Source organism: Stegodyphus dumicola, chromosome 12, assembly GCF_044657685.1.
Source record: "Stegodyphus dumicola isolate Sdum_Otavi_A_Nest chromosome 12, ASM4465768v1".
In the NCBI taxonomy this organism is placed as follows: Eukaryota; Metazoa; Arthropoda; class Arachnida; order Araneae; family Eresidae; genus Stegodyphus; species Stegodyphus dumicola.
Genome location: NC_140779.1, coordinates 81,941,560 through 81,955,430, shown reverse-complemented (window position 1 = coordinate 81,955,430; position 13,871 = coordinate 81,941,560). Strand labels below are relative to the sequence as shown.

Genomic DNA, 13,871 nt, shown 5'->3' with positions numbered 1-13,871 from the left:
AAAAGGGATTCCGAAAAGATTTTTTCTCTGACGTCTATATGTACGTGCGTACATACATATGTATGTATGTATCTCGCATAAGTCGAAAACGAGTAGTCTCAGAACATTGAAATTTTGTACATGGGACTGCTATAACATGTAGATCTGCACTCCCCTTTTTGGTTGCTACCGGCCGCACCAAAAGTATATAAATATATAGATAGATAGATAGATTTATATATAGAGCTAGATAGATAGAGACATGGATCAAAAGTCATTGCATTATGCTGTTCTTATGTTCGGTTTATGGATTTTACGCCTTTAGTTAATCTGTACATAATAGTTGTAGAATTATTAACAATCTAAAAACTTTTAGTACTTTTAGTAGAATAGTGAATTAAGTTAGTTTGGCACCAACTTCAGTGTGTTTTTGCCAAATGGGACCAAATGTAAACTTTCAGTTTTACAGACCGAAAATTCTGTCTTCTTGTCCGCTGGCCGAATTGCTCCTTTTGCGTAGAACTAATTTTAATTGTAAAAATTGTTTTTTTAAACTGTTTTTATATGTATCTGGAGTTTTAGGTTTTTCTGAATTTTGCTTTTAAAACTAAAATTTGGGAAACGTATTCTTCCGAATTTATTGTTTGATGTGATGGCAACAGTTCATAAAATTTATAAGGTTCTTCTGATGTCTCTCCATGCACAAAGCATTACTTTTTTTTTGCCATGCAGTCCATCTCTAGATATTACTAAAGGAAGCTCTTTTGATCCATGTCTCCCCATGAACTTCTTCTTGTAATATTATTAGTGTATAATATCTATTTCTCATTTCCAATAATGAGCCTTTTGAAAAATGAGCCTCTTTATTTTTCCAGCAAAGAATCGCATGCTAAAACTCCTGCAAGCATATTAAAGCACCTTACTTAATTCTTCTTCTTAAAATGATGATGCACTCTGCTTTGTGGAATATTTATTTTGTCTAACAGTCCCTAAACTGTACAACTTGAATTTTCCGCAATTGCTCTTTTAATATGTTCGTGTGTACAAAGGAATGTCGTCAAAACGGACATCATCTTCCAGGCTGAAATTTCCATGCTTAAACATCTCAATACTTTCGAACTCGGTCATCAGAAACAACACTTTTTCCATATGCAGCACAAATTTTATGAGAAGTTTGACTAATTTTTCTTTATCCTTTTTGCTTCCTTGTACGAAGTAAAAAGGAAGTATTGTAATCTCGAAAAGTTTCAGGCAGCATATTTCAACGAAAATATTCATTTTGACCGTTATTGAATGCAATTTAACGATGTTTCTGCGTGACATCTGTACGTAAGGACAGAATAAAATACTCTTTTCCTTCAAAAAAAATTATAAAACTGCTTTAAAATGAATTCTGAAGAGAATTTTTCGTGGCGTCTGTACGAACGTATGTACGTACGTACATACGTATCTCGCATAACTCAAAAACGAGTAGCCTCAGAAAGTTGAAATTTTGTATATAGGACTGCTATAACATGTAGATGTGCACCTCGTATTTTGGTTGCAATCGGACTTCGCCAAACGTATATAAATATATTTATATATATATCCGCTTTGTTACCCGACTCAGTGATCTCAGTTTCTTATATGTTTGTAAATTGTACATTCTTTGCTTTAAAAATGATTGAATTATGTTGTTTTCATCTTCCGGTTAAGATTTTTATGCCTTTAGTAAATCTGTATGCATTATTTTTAGAATTATCAACAATTTTAAAATTGTTTAAGTGCCGCTAAGCCTATTTTGATGGCGGCCATTGCTCTTGTTTACATTTGAAACAGCTGAGTAGCGGATTTGTTGCCAATCTAGAGAAACTTAGCTTCGCAACAACAAAGATAACGTCTTCATTTATTATTTAAATCATGCTTAATCCTTTCTGGAATTTTTTCGAGGAAATAAGCGTCTAAGATTTACTTCGTAATTTTTAATACAGATATTTTGAGTTTTTATGTATTTTTGCCTTGTCGCGAAGTGAAAACTGAATTAATTGAATGAGAAATACTCAATCGTCTGTGAAAAACTGTTTCTTTTTTGTTTTGTTTGCTTAATTTCTTTTATACATCATTCTAGCTTTATTATAGTATTTGAATAGAACATGTGGCAACGATTAGATAATTCTATTCTTTAAATGATATAAATTTTGTGCATTATGAGTTATAATATGAACGAAATATAATACGGTTAAGTAAACCTAGTGCCAGAGTGTCGCTATGGTAAACAAAGTGAATTTTAAAGAATGCATTTATTCTATTGTGGTTTATGCGCTGTCGGCGAAGTAGGTTTAATTCAATCTAATAAGTTTAAAAGAAATGCAAGAAAAAATGCGTATAATTTAATATTCCGTACAAGGAAGTCATGTGGTGTACACATCAGATTTTTAAAATAAAAGAGCATATTATGAAAAGGAAATTCTAAGCTCTCCATTCTTAGCACAGCACTAAAATAAAAATTATGCGTTAAGACATGCTAGAATTATGCAACGGAAGCAGGAAAAAATCCGTATTCAATTCACCCATAGCAGTAACAAAATAATTACAAGAAAACACTATTCTATTTGAAAACACGCAGAACTTTTGGGATGGCCCAATATGCAAAGATAAAGAAATAAAAATTTCAGATTGCAGTCTATGATCTCGAAGTATTTAAAATTTAAATTTTAAAAATTTAAAAAGTATTGTAAAAATTAAAAGTAAATAGTTCGTAAAATTTTCAACAACTGCAATCTATTCTTCACGTGCGAATTTCTGTTTAACACCTAAAACAATTTACTGAGTAATCATGGGGCGCAGACGAATATTTAAGAATTTCTTAGAAATTCAAGGTACAGAAATGAGGTAATCGAAATAGCAGTGCCTGATAATACGAAAGAACTGCGATGATATTATTCCATCAAAACTTCATGCCACATACAATTTTGTACGTTTATTTAATTAAGAAAAAGCTTAATCATTCAAAATGTAACAGACCTTTCTTTTTTTCACTGGATCGTTTGCGAATCAAAGTTCAGTGATTCTTCGCAATACTTTTTACTTTGCCATAAATCCAAATCTGCCAACTGAGAACAATAAATTCTTCGAAGAGGTTTTCTTCGATATGTTCTAAATGCGAATATTAATACCATTTTTTCAGAAGTTGTAAGGTTCATTTTAGATTCCTAAGCCATTATTTCAAGCTAAATGACTTTTCTATCAAGCCTTGTTTCATTTGCCTGCCAGAATGCAAATTCTCAAGGCAAGCGATATTCAAATTAGGTTGAAGGATGCAAGTAGTTAAAGGAAGGTTTTGGTGGGTGAAAGCAAAGCGTGTTCTGTCTGTTTGAAGGCCACGTTGCTAACTTTGATTCCTAGCAAATAGAGTTCTGTGGCACTGAGTTATTTTTGCCATTAGGTTTGTTTACCCCGACTTCGGTTAAAGCCAACTTACGTGCTAGTTAAACTGCAAAGCCGTTAGGTTAGACATAAATTTCATTAACCTTAGCTTATCCATTATATTTGATTTAAAGCCGAAATTGTTGGCTTTTGTAAGCAGAAGTTAGTGCCGTCTGTTAAATTTAATGTGAGTTAAAAAAGGGTTCTATACACATTTCTCCTGATTTTTTCGTACTTTAAAAGACTCAGTGATAATTCATTAAAAAGTCTGTCAACGTCGCACATTTTATGTTAACAAAGAATAGACGTTACAAAGCAAAATTAAAAGTCTTCGAAACCTAAGCAACATCATTAATATTTTATTTCCTGCATGATAACTTCTTGAGAATCTTTTGCAGCGATTCCGGTGTAAATGCAGCCACGGGTAAGGAAGAACAAATAAAAAGTGTAAAAACAAAACATATAATTCGAACGCAGAGATTTCCCAAGTTTTGATACTGAATTCTAGATAGCAGATATCGCAATCTCCTGTAGCATGCTTTAACGTACGGCAACAGAGATAATGTTTTTGCTATCAAGTTGGAGCTTGCAGCGGCGGGGAAAATGTGATGCAATTGCAGATAAATTCTAATGATAGAAAGAATCTGAGTTGCGACACATAGTAGCTGTCAGCAGACAAAAACAGATGTCGCAAGAATCTGCAATAATACAATCTAGTGCTCTCTTCTGATCGAAATCCACCGATCTCAGAACTGAGAGATGTTTATGAACAAACGGATGAATAAGGGAATAAAAGTTCTTTACGTGTCCCGAACTATAAAAAGAAAAACATTCGAACAGTAAATTCCGCTTTACAAAATTAATGGTCATTGCAGTTTTAAAACTCTTTGGGGGTGTTAACGAACACATGTATCTCTAATGAAATTAGAGGAAATAAGTCTGAATAAAATGCAGCAAAAATTATGTGTAATTTAATAGGCCCTACAAGGAAGTCGTGTGTTGTACACATCAGATTTCTATTATTACTTGCTTTGCCGCAGTCCTATTACGAGTGTTTAAACATTGCTGTCATTCCTAGCTCGTGGCAGTGTTGTTGTATTTTGAAGTTGCCAGTGCTGTTTGAGAATATAGTTCGTGTTACTTTTTTATACGTGTTACTTTTTACTAGACAGAAGTCTAGTCTTCATACTATAAGGTATTTCTCCCGCCTTCTTAGCATGCCTTCGCTGTGTAGTGGGCAGCACGCTCGGCGCGTATTCGAGAGGGCCGTGGTTCGAGTCCCGGCGAAGGCGTTGTTCATTTTTCATCTCTCCTGCTTCGAAATAACCTAATGTCTCTACAGTGGCGCCCGAATTAAAAAGATGGTGGATGATGATTCTCCACACTCAGGATTTGGCGATTGGGTCCCTTAAAACCCCAGTCGCCCTTTAAAAAAGGTGATGTAAACAACGTATTTCTCCCGCCTTCTTAGCATGCCTTCGTAGTGTAGTGATCAGCAGGCTGGGCGCATATTCCAGAGGTCCGTGGTTCGATTCCCGGCGAAGGCGTTGCTCATTTTTCACTTTTCCTGCTTTTAACAAATACCTAATGACTCTATAATACTAACAAACCGATATTGCTAAAAGTATATTTAACTTTTAATCCGATTAAACAATTTCTTGTATGCAATTTTTATTTTTTTTTTCTTTCGATAAATAACTTAATAATTGACTTGCTTTTGTTTTTCATAACTTTTATCGCGCTATTTGCTGAAAAGTTTTAAGAAATGCAAAAATAAAGCAGTTCTAAAGAAAAAATTAATAGCCAGCTGCTGAAGGTATTATTTTCAAGCAGCTATAGCATCGCTATTACTAAACGAAAAACAGTATATTATACGCTTAGAGCAATACGTTCAGTGAAATGTTGTAGAGTTAGCATTTTTTAAATACCTTAAAGACTGTCATGAATCTTGAGGTGCATCAATGAAAAAAAAAACTGAAGAATGTAGACATAGTCTATGATTTTTTAAAAATTAAATAATTATTTGCAGACCCTCTGGCCCTTGACGATTGCGACTCGGAGGAACCCATAAAACAACTTTTTGATGTGTATAAAATCTTATCAGTTATATCTCAGTGTCATTAATTTTATTAAACACTAACAAACTGTGGCAGATTAACAACTATATGACCAAGTATACGAAGTTGTACATAAAAGGTCACGTACTTCTTTGAATGTCTTGAAAAAAACATGTCTTTAAGAAATGTTTAATATAAAAATAAATTTTCGAAATATCTTAGAATATAATCCATGTTATTATTTATAAAAAGTTAAATCCAAATCAATGGTAGTTTCTAAGGCACACAGCTACCAACAGCTTTTACCTTTCATTGTAGTGCTCAAAGGCTTTTTCTGCATGTAGCTTTTACTTTATAATAATAACTACATGGAGACGCGGAAAAATCAAAGAAAATTGTCTGTGCAATTCACTGCTAAAAATACAGTTTGTTTACCTCTGACAGCAGACAGAATCCCCTTTGCTGGGAGTTTTTAAAAAGGATGGGGGACTGGTCTTTTCTTGAATACCTCAAAAATATGGTAAAAAGATGCTGCTTACGTCACGTTGGGGGTTTTGTTTACAAACGTTCCATGGCGTCGATGACTCCTTTGGGAGATTAAGGTGCAGTGCTTCCTGTCACATGGCTACCAGCGAACGAGGTTGGATTCGCTTTCATTCTGTGGCCAAGAAATGTAATGGCGAGACAGAGGTCACCATCCTTAATAGGAAGTTGTTACCACCGTCCTTGCTGCTCAATTGGGATAACGTTATGGTCTGAATTTGCGGTTACGGAGCCACAAAGTTCCGCTTTTTCTTTTCATCGTGTTGGCACTGGTCCATCACTGTAAAATAATTCTGTATATTTTCGTAAAGGTTTTCATGTCTCGAGCGCTTTTCTTTTCTAAAGTACCCAATAATCGTTATACCTTACCCTAAAATTCAGACTATTCTTGAAATATTATAAAATAATGAAACTTTTTCGAAACCTATTAAGATGAAAGAATTTATTTTCTGAATATTTTAAGGTTTCTTCTCTCTTTAATGAATTTCTTTCGAATGTCATTTTTTTAGATTTTTGCTAATGGATATATTTTCCCATAGTTTTGTCCTAACTCTTTTTCCTTTCTCGCCTGTTTCAGACGGTACAGTGGTTAACGAAAACTGACTGGGCATGCTATTGGGGCGCAAATTTAGATCCTGAGTAAAACATGTACATTTATGATTGTAACGTTTTTACGGAATGGAGATACTTAAAATCGATCGATCTGGAAGTCATCTTGAGAGGTTGAAAATTCATGAAGAAACGTAAAAAGACCCTGGATTTCATCACCTGGAGAGAACGTTTCGATCCAAACTTCACACTAAGTTTGGGTAGATAGCTTCATGAACTTCTCTCAATCGGATAGTCCAGTCCAACCTCCTTCTTATCTCACTCACTTACTCTAAAAGTATGTATATTAGAAAACTTGATGTAAAGATAAAATGTTATTCAAATATGACAAAGCACACGAGGGCTATCTGCCTAAGGGAAGAAATGCCTTCTTTTAGGACTTTCGGAGAGAAACTAGCCCATTTTCACGTTAGACATAGGATACCACGAAAACCAATAACGCAACCAGCCCGATTTTCATGGCATCGAACCCAAATGGAGCCAGATGTATTTAGCGGTTTTAACCATTCGGTCGCTAGTGATATATAAACTTGATATAAAGGCTCTATAAGACGAACTAAGCACGGTTGAACAATTGGTACATCATCTTGGCAGTTTTAAGCCAGACCAGTGACCGAGCAGTTAAGACTGTTGAATATATGTAGTTCGATCCTAATTTGAATCCCGGGGAATTGCCTGCCTGCGTGGTTGTTTTTCTTGATTTTCTCCTAACATGAATATGAGTCAGTTTCTCTTAGAAAGATCTTCCACGAAAGCACCCTTTCCTTAACGCAGATAGATACTCTCGCGTGCTTTGCCAACCAATATGTTTCCCCAGTTTTATTAGACGCTCATGGTGTGTTTGGCTGCCGATTTTTAACTGTCTGTCAATATACAGTCACTACAGCCCGCTAGATTTTAATCTTCTAAGGCAAGTGATTTCAGATCTAGATTTAACTTCATTTCACTGTATTTTAAACCGCAAGTTAAGTGTGAAAGCTCAGTACGAACTGAGTTTCACTGCAACTCAATTCAGCATGTTAATGTAAATAATTACATGAAATTATCTGTTGTATTGCCCAAGACTTATTACTTTTGAAGTTTATAAATCCCAAATTGTAATAATTTTTAACTTGTTTGGTTTTAAAGCTTATACCTGCAGTTCTGAGTCTGAGTAATAAGAGAAAACAATCAAAGATTATAAATTCTATAGTGTAAATACATTTCTCTAGAACACAGTTGTTTCATTCTTTCGATTTACGCGTTTCATTAGTTATAAGACTTCGTTTTAAGTCTCGTTTAGTGCCCATTAGTTGTAAGTGTACAACATAAGTAAATTATGGCAGTTAATAATATTTTACCAAGAACTCTTCTTATCCCGACAGAAAAGACACGAGGAGTACTTTTTGTCTATTACAATTTTTTCATTTATTTATTATTTGGGAGTGTGTTAAATTTTTATTAATCGTATAACTAAAAAACTTCTCTTCGTCAATGAAAATCTATCATCATAAGACTAGCAATAATATTTTTTGTGATCTTCCATAATTCATTCAACGATGCATTATGCCGGCGTTTGGAACATTTTGTCGTTTTGACTTAAATTTCCCTTTAGAGTATAGAATTTCTTTAGTGAATTCGATTTATTTGGAGATAGAGACGTTCTTAAATTTCTACCACGTCTTGAGGTGCATTTAATTTTTTCAATCAATACTCTCGAGGTGCATTTACTTTTTATATTCATTGAATTTATTAAAGAATTTATTCGTTAGTAATCCACCAATAAAAATATTTTTTAATTTAAATCTAAATGGTCACGTATTAAGCATCCGTTATGAATGATTGAACCCATCGTTCGCTTAGCCATCTCATTAACGAAAAGGTGGAGTCTAGGGTACATCACAGAGGCGACCAATATTATACCCACCAGGCTTAGAAAAGAAAGACGCACGACAAGTTACAGGTTGAACGCTAGACGACACCTGTGCATTTCCGAAGGTATATTCGGCGAGCCTTGCTGGTAAGTTCCGCCCCAAGTTTGATTCGAACACCCCAAGGGACGATCTGACAGTCTAACACCACATTTCCCTGGTACCAACCTTAGAAACGACTTTCAGTTCTCCATGCATTTTGTGTGCCCCCTTGCCGCACAGACACTATACATTTACAAACGCCCATTCCTTCTCCGGTATTCAAACCCAAGCCCATCAGTACGGCTGTCAGTGTTACTCAGACAACAAAGCAGTTAAACCTTATACGTGATTCGAAAGCATATGGAGTATGGGATGTCTGGTTCTTATTACCGATCAGTGTCAATTAACCGCTATACACAGCCTAGGGGAGGTTTATAAGATGCATATGCCATAATTTTTCTCTTGCTGGCTTCATTACACTTCCTATTTTGACACTCAAACTTAAAATAATTTCCCATTTTAAAATGCTGTTTTGATTTAAAAGTTATAAAACTTCCTTACTGATCTTACTCTATTTCTTGAAGTACAAATTTACCTCAAACAATCTTTCATAAACAGGCTTGATTTATCCTTTGGATTTAGCACATGTCACAGGTCACCTACTAAGCGTCAGCAATTGCTTGTGATTATACTAAAGATAGGATTTTAAGATTTATCGTCAAGTTATCGTCTCTAATCCTAATTAATAGTAGAAGCAGCATAACTGAGTACAGTAATGTAAATTTTAATCGTATGCAGTAGAAGTCACGGAACTGTATAATTTCATAATCAGGAGAATTATGAACGTTTTCATTAATGGAACCAAATTTCCAAAATCAGCATATTTATCCAAATTAATGTTCATGAAACGTTCTTAGTATAAATGTCTCCGCAATAATAGTGCGTTTAACAAATGACGGCATCTTAACGTAGATTTTTCCCGTGATTTGTACATGGAATTATACAGTGCTTTGTACTGCGTTCGGTTGCCTAAATATATATCTCTGCTTTCGGTTTTGACTTTTCCTTTTCCACTAAAAAGTGAAGTAATAGAAGCATTTCCACGCTATCAGAATCAGAAATCACAATTACTTTATTACAGTAGGGCGCTCATTGACAGCTAGAAATGTTTATTTGTGTCTTCGAAAAATAGCTGTTTCATTCATTTTGAATCCTTCTTGCAAATCAAAATATTGACAAAATGATTGCGCTGTTGAACTGCGGAAGAACATGGAAGGTTGACATTTTGATATAAGCAAAGTAAATGTTTACTAAAGGAAAACTATAACAATTCCATACTTTCATGCAATTCGTGTTTACAAAGAAACATTTTATAATCAAAACATAATGAGGAAAATAATTTTTACTCTGCATAAGCATCCCCCCCAAATATGAGGTGCATCTTATAACTGAAGAAACACAATCTATTAAAATGAACTCAAACGATATCCTTTATAGTCTGTCACTAGAGTCTAATTTTTAAAGCAGTTGAGAACATGATATTCTGCTCAAAATGCCCACCTGACCGAGGTTCAAATTCTAGAAAATTGTGGTAGCCACTTTCTGGAAGTAGTCAATAAAAGTGCTGGTGTTATATTTGTTGCAAGAGTATTTTCATGATTTGTTCATATGTGTCTGTGGTTCTTCGAAGTCATTCTCTCCTTTTCGGAAACCTAGACTTCATATTTCAATGGCAGCTCCGGTTTCGGTAAATTACCTTTATCTTGAGACTCCCAGCGTCTTTGGATAAATAACATAGTATTTAACTGAGCAATCGTGATTTCAGTTTTGAATTATAGTTATTAATTGTGCAGTTCATGGTACTTTTGTTCTGTTGCTGTTACCATTATATGGGCACCAAAATTAGAAAATTAAATTAAATGATGGCCCCCAAAATTACTTTCCGAAAATTCTGAAGTTACGTTATGTTAGGCTGCTATATACTTGCTCCAACCTCCATTAGCAAATGTTGCCACTGCAACAAACGCTACATTGCCTATGCTAAAACTGAAATATCACCATTAAGGTAACCGCTATTAGAAGGCGGTTATCATGGGGTTAACTGTTGTAAACTGCATTAGCAAATGTTGTTACTGCAACAAATATTATATTGTCTAGGCTTGAAAGCAGCGCCATCAAGGTAACCGCTATCAGCCATTAACTACCTTCATGATAGCTGCGAGCTAATGACCTTGACGGTCACTGCTGACCATGTGCTTGACATAAATTACACGCTTCCGTTTAATTTAACATTTTCAGTTCATTTAAATTTGCTGTACTACTTCACACCAAAATGACCTACGGACTGAAGTCACTAATCAACCTTTACTTTAGCAGACTCCTTTGCCTTTAATATTATTTTTTCATTTAAATACCTATCTGAATTTACTACAGCATGTAGGTGACCATATTTGTGACTTTTAAAGTCGACTGTAAATAATCCGAATCTCTAAATCATCGGTAACAAGCAACTTAAATGTTAATTATTTAATCCATAAAATGTTCAAGACAGTTTCAGTGATTTTCCAATAACAATCTTTCTAGTGATATTCATTAAAATCCTGAATTTTGAGTGTATGCTAAATAATAAGTATGATAATTTCATACTTATTATTTATGTTCTGTACTTTCTAGCATTTAACCTAATTGGTTAAATGCTAGAAAATACATTAATGCATTTGGAGTAACTACAATCCATGCGGTTTCTAATGTTAGAAAATGCTCTTGTTTCATCTGATGATGCTGAATTTTTAACTGGAAAGATTTAATGATATTTCAACTTTCAGTTACTTGACAGACAACGTCTGCTTCATCAAATTTCATATCGAAACCATAGTTATTGCTTAGGTATGTTTTTTATATTTATTCAAAACCCGTAAATAACATATTATAAATTTGTTGAAACTTAACCCTACATACATCGTAACTGAAAAATTAGTGCTCTTATTTCCACCCAAGAACTAGTTCAAGTGCCTCTTTAGATAAGAGTGCTGCCAATTGTTCGAAAGCCACTTGAAGTCATAGATCTAGGTTCAAATAGATCTCCTCTTCCGCGAAACATAATCGTGGAACAATGCATAAAAAACCAGAGCTGTTAAAGCTAAAGTGCTGTGCTATCCAATTGTATTGTTTCTGGCGTTGGCTCTTGCCCGTGCTCTAAAAGATAATGTACTTATAGTATAAAATACACAGCTGATAATGCACCTATTATGTAAGCTTCTGAAAATATTCTCCTGGAGATCCGGTTTGATACATGCTTTTGTCATATATTAGCTGCAAAAACCTATACAATAATTTTTAATACGAGGGCCATCCAGGAAGTAGATTACGTTTCCGTCTGTATCCGCTAGGGGCGGGGCTAGCGCGGCCATCTTGGGGTCAGAGCGTTGCGCAGCTCAGTCTGCATCTAGCCGTGCTAGTGGGAGGTTCGTGCTGTGCTCCGTTCAGATACTGTGACGGTTTGAAATGTCTGCGTTAATTGAAAATCCCGCGAGCTGCGAGGTGCGCTCAGTAATAAGGCTTCTGACTGCAAAAAACTATAAACCGATAGAAATCTATCGGCAGCTTCGTGAAGTGTATGGGGACAACATTATCACTGAAGGTGGAGTGCGTCAGTGGGTCATAAGATTTCAAAATGGCCGAACCAATGTTCACGACGAAGATCGAAGTGGGAGACCCAGCATAGTGACCGCCGAACTTCTCGAAAAAGTCGATGCTAAAGTCCGTGAAAATCGAAATTTCACAATAACGGAACTTTCTTTGAGTTTTCCACAAATTTCGCGAAGTTTGTTGCACGAAATCATCAGCGAAAAGCTTGGTTACCACAAGTTTTGTGCAAGATGGATTCCAAAAATCTTGACAGAGGACCACAAAAATCAGCGAATGGCTGCAGCGTTGAACTTTTTGGACGCTTACCATAAGGATGGTGACTCTTTACTCGATCGCATCGTTACTGGTGACGAAACATGGGTGAAACATGTGAACTGTGAAACGAAATTGCAATCAATGCAGTGGGGGCACACAAGTTCTCCCCAGAAACCCAAGAAATGCATGCAAACAATGTCGGCAAGGAAGATGATGGCGACTGTTTTTTGGGACAAAAAAGGTGTAATTTTGGTGGACTTCCTGGAAAGAGGCACTACAATAAACTCTCAAAGGTATTGCCATACTCTCCAAAAACTCAGAAGAGCAATTCAAAACAAGCGCAGAGGAATGTTGAGCTCTAAGATCTTGTTGATTCACGACAACGCCCGGCCCCACACGGCAAATGTCACTCGTAAAGTTCTTGAATCTTTTAAGTGGGAGTTGTTTCCTCATCCGCCGTACAGTCCCGACCTGGCACCGAGCGACTTCCACCTATTCCCAGCAATGAAGAAGTGGCTGGCTATGCAGCGTTTTGATGACGACGCACAGCTGCAAGAAGAGGTAACGAAGTGGTTGAAGGCGCAGGCAGCCGAATTTTTCGACGAAGGAATTTCCAAGCTCGTACATCGCTACGATAAATGCCTTAATTTGTATGGTGACTATGTAGAAAAGTAGTATTTGAGTGTGGCTTTCATCTGTATATAATAAAATTTGTTTCCTATACTTTGTTTATTTTTTTATTCCAAAACGTAATTTACTTTCTGGATAGCCCTCGTATATGGCCACAGAGGTTAATTTTTAACCTCTGATGTGGCCAGGTTGACCTTCCGCCATTTCCATTATGGAACTGTGTCTTATTATAAGAAATGGAATTGAGGAATAGCAACGAGATTTAAGTAAACTATCACTTTCGGTTGATAATTCGTAAATAAATAAAGTTGCTTATAAAATTTGTGGCTCAATGCTAATTAAAAATACTCATTTTTTATTATTCTATTCTCCCATACAATGGATAACGATAAATATATGTGCTCATATACACGTATACTTATGTACCATTCTCATGCTTTCATTTAAAATAGGGCATCGATCGTGGTATATTCTCTGGTCGGTGTTTCGGACTCGCAAATCAACGACTTAACAATCACAAAATTTTTAAAAGAAGCCTATCTTTAGAATTTCCAATAGAGTGTTAGAAGCTGCTATACATTTATTTTTTAATCTTTACTCAATTTATGATATCAGTGCTCAGTTTTCTTAATAAGACAACCAACTTTTCACTTTGTCATTTTAGCTTTATTTATTAAGCATCACTTTTCTCCGACTTACGCTACATAAAATTCAAGAACAAAATCACAAAAATCTTTAAAATCAGCGTATCTTTAGAATTTCAAAAAGAATGTTGATTGTTACCATATATATTTTTATGCGCGCTATATTATTTCTTTAAAAATAATGTTTTGAGTTGATATTTGGTGGCAGC

At 35.2% G+C, this 13,871-nt stretch overlaps 1 long non-coding RNA gene across 1 annotated transcript in view; it reads right to left on the bottom strand.

Moving 5' to 3' along the window:
* LOC146993703 (uncharacterized) overlaps nt 1-6,187 on the bottom strand; it is a 371,536-nt gene extending 365,349 nt beyond the window's left edge. Inside the window, exon 1 of the long non-coding RNA XR_015038241.1 lies at nt 5,981-6,187. This is a non-coding gene — a long non-coding RNA (uncharacterized LOC146993703). The remainder of the gene's footprint in view (nt 1-5,980) is intronic.
* Between the last annotated feature and the right edge of the window lie 7,684 nt (nt 6,188-13,871).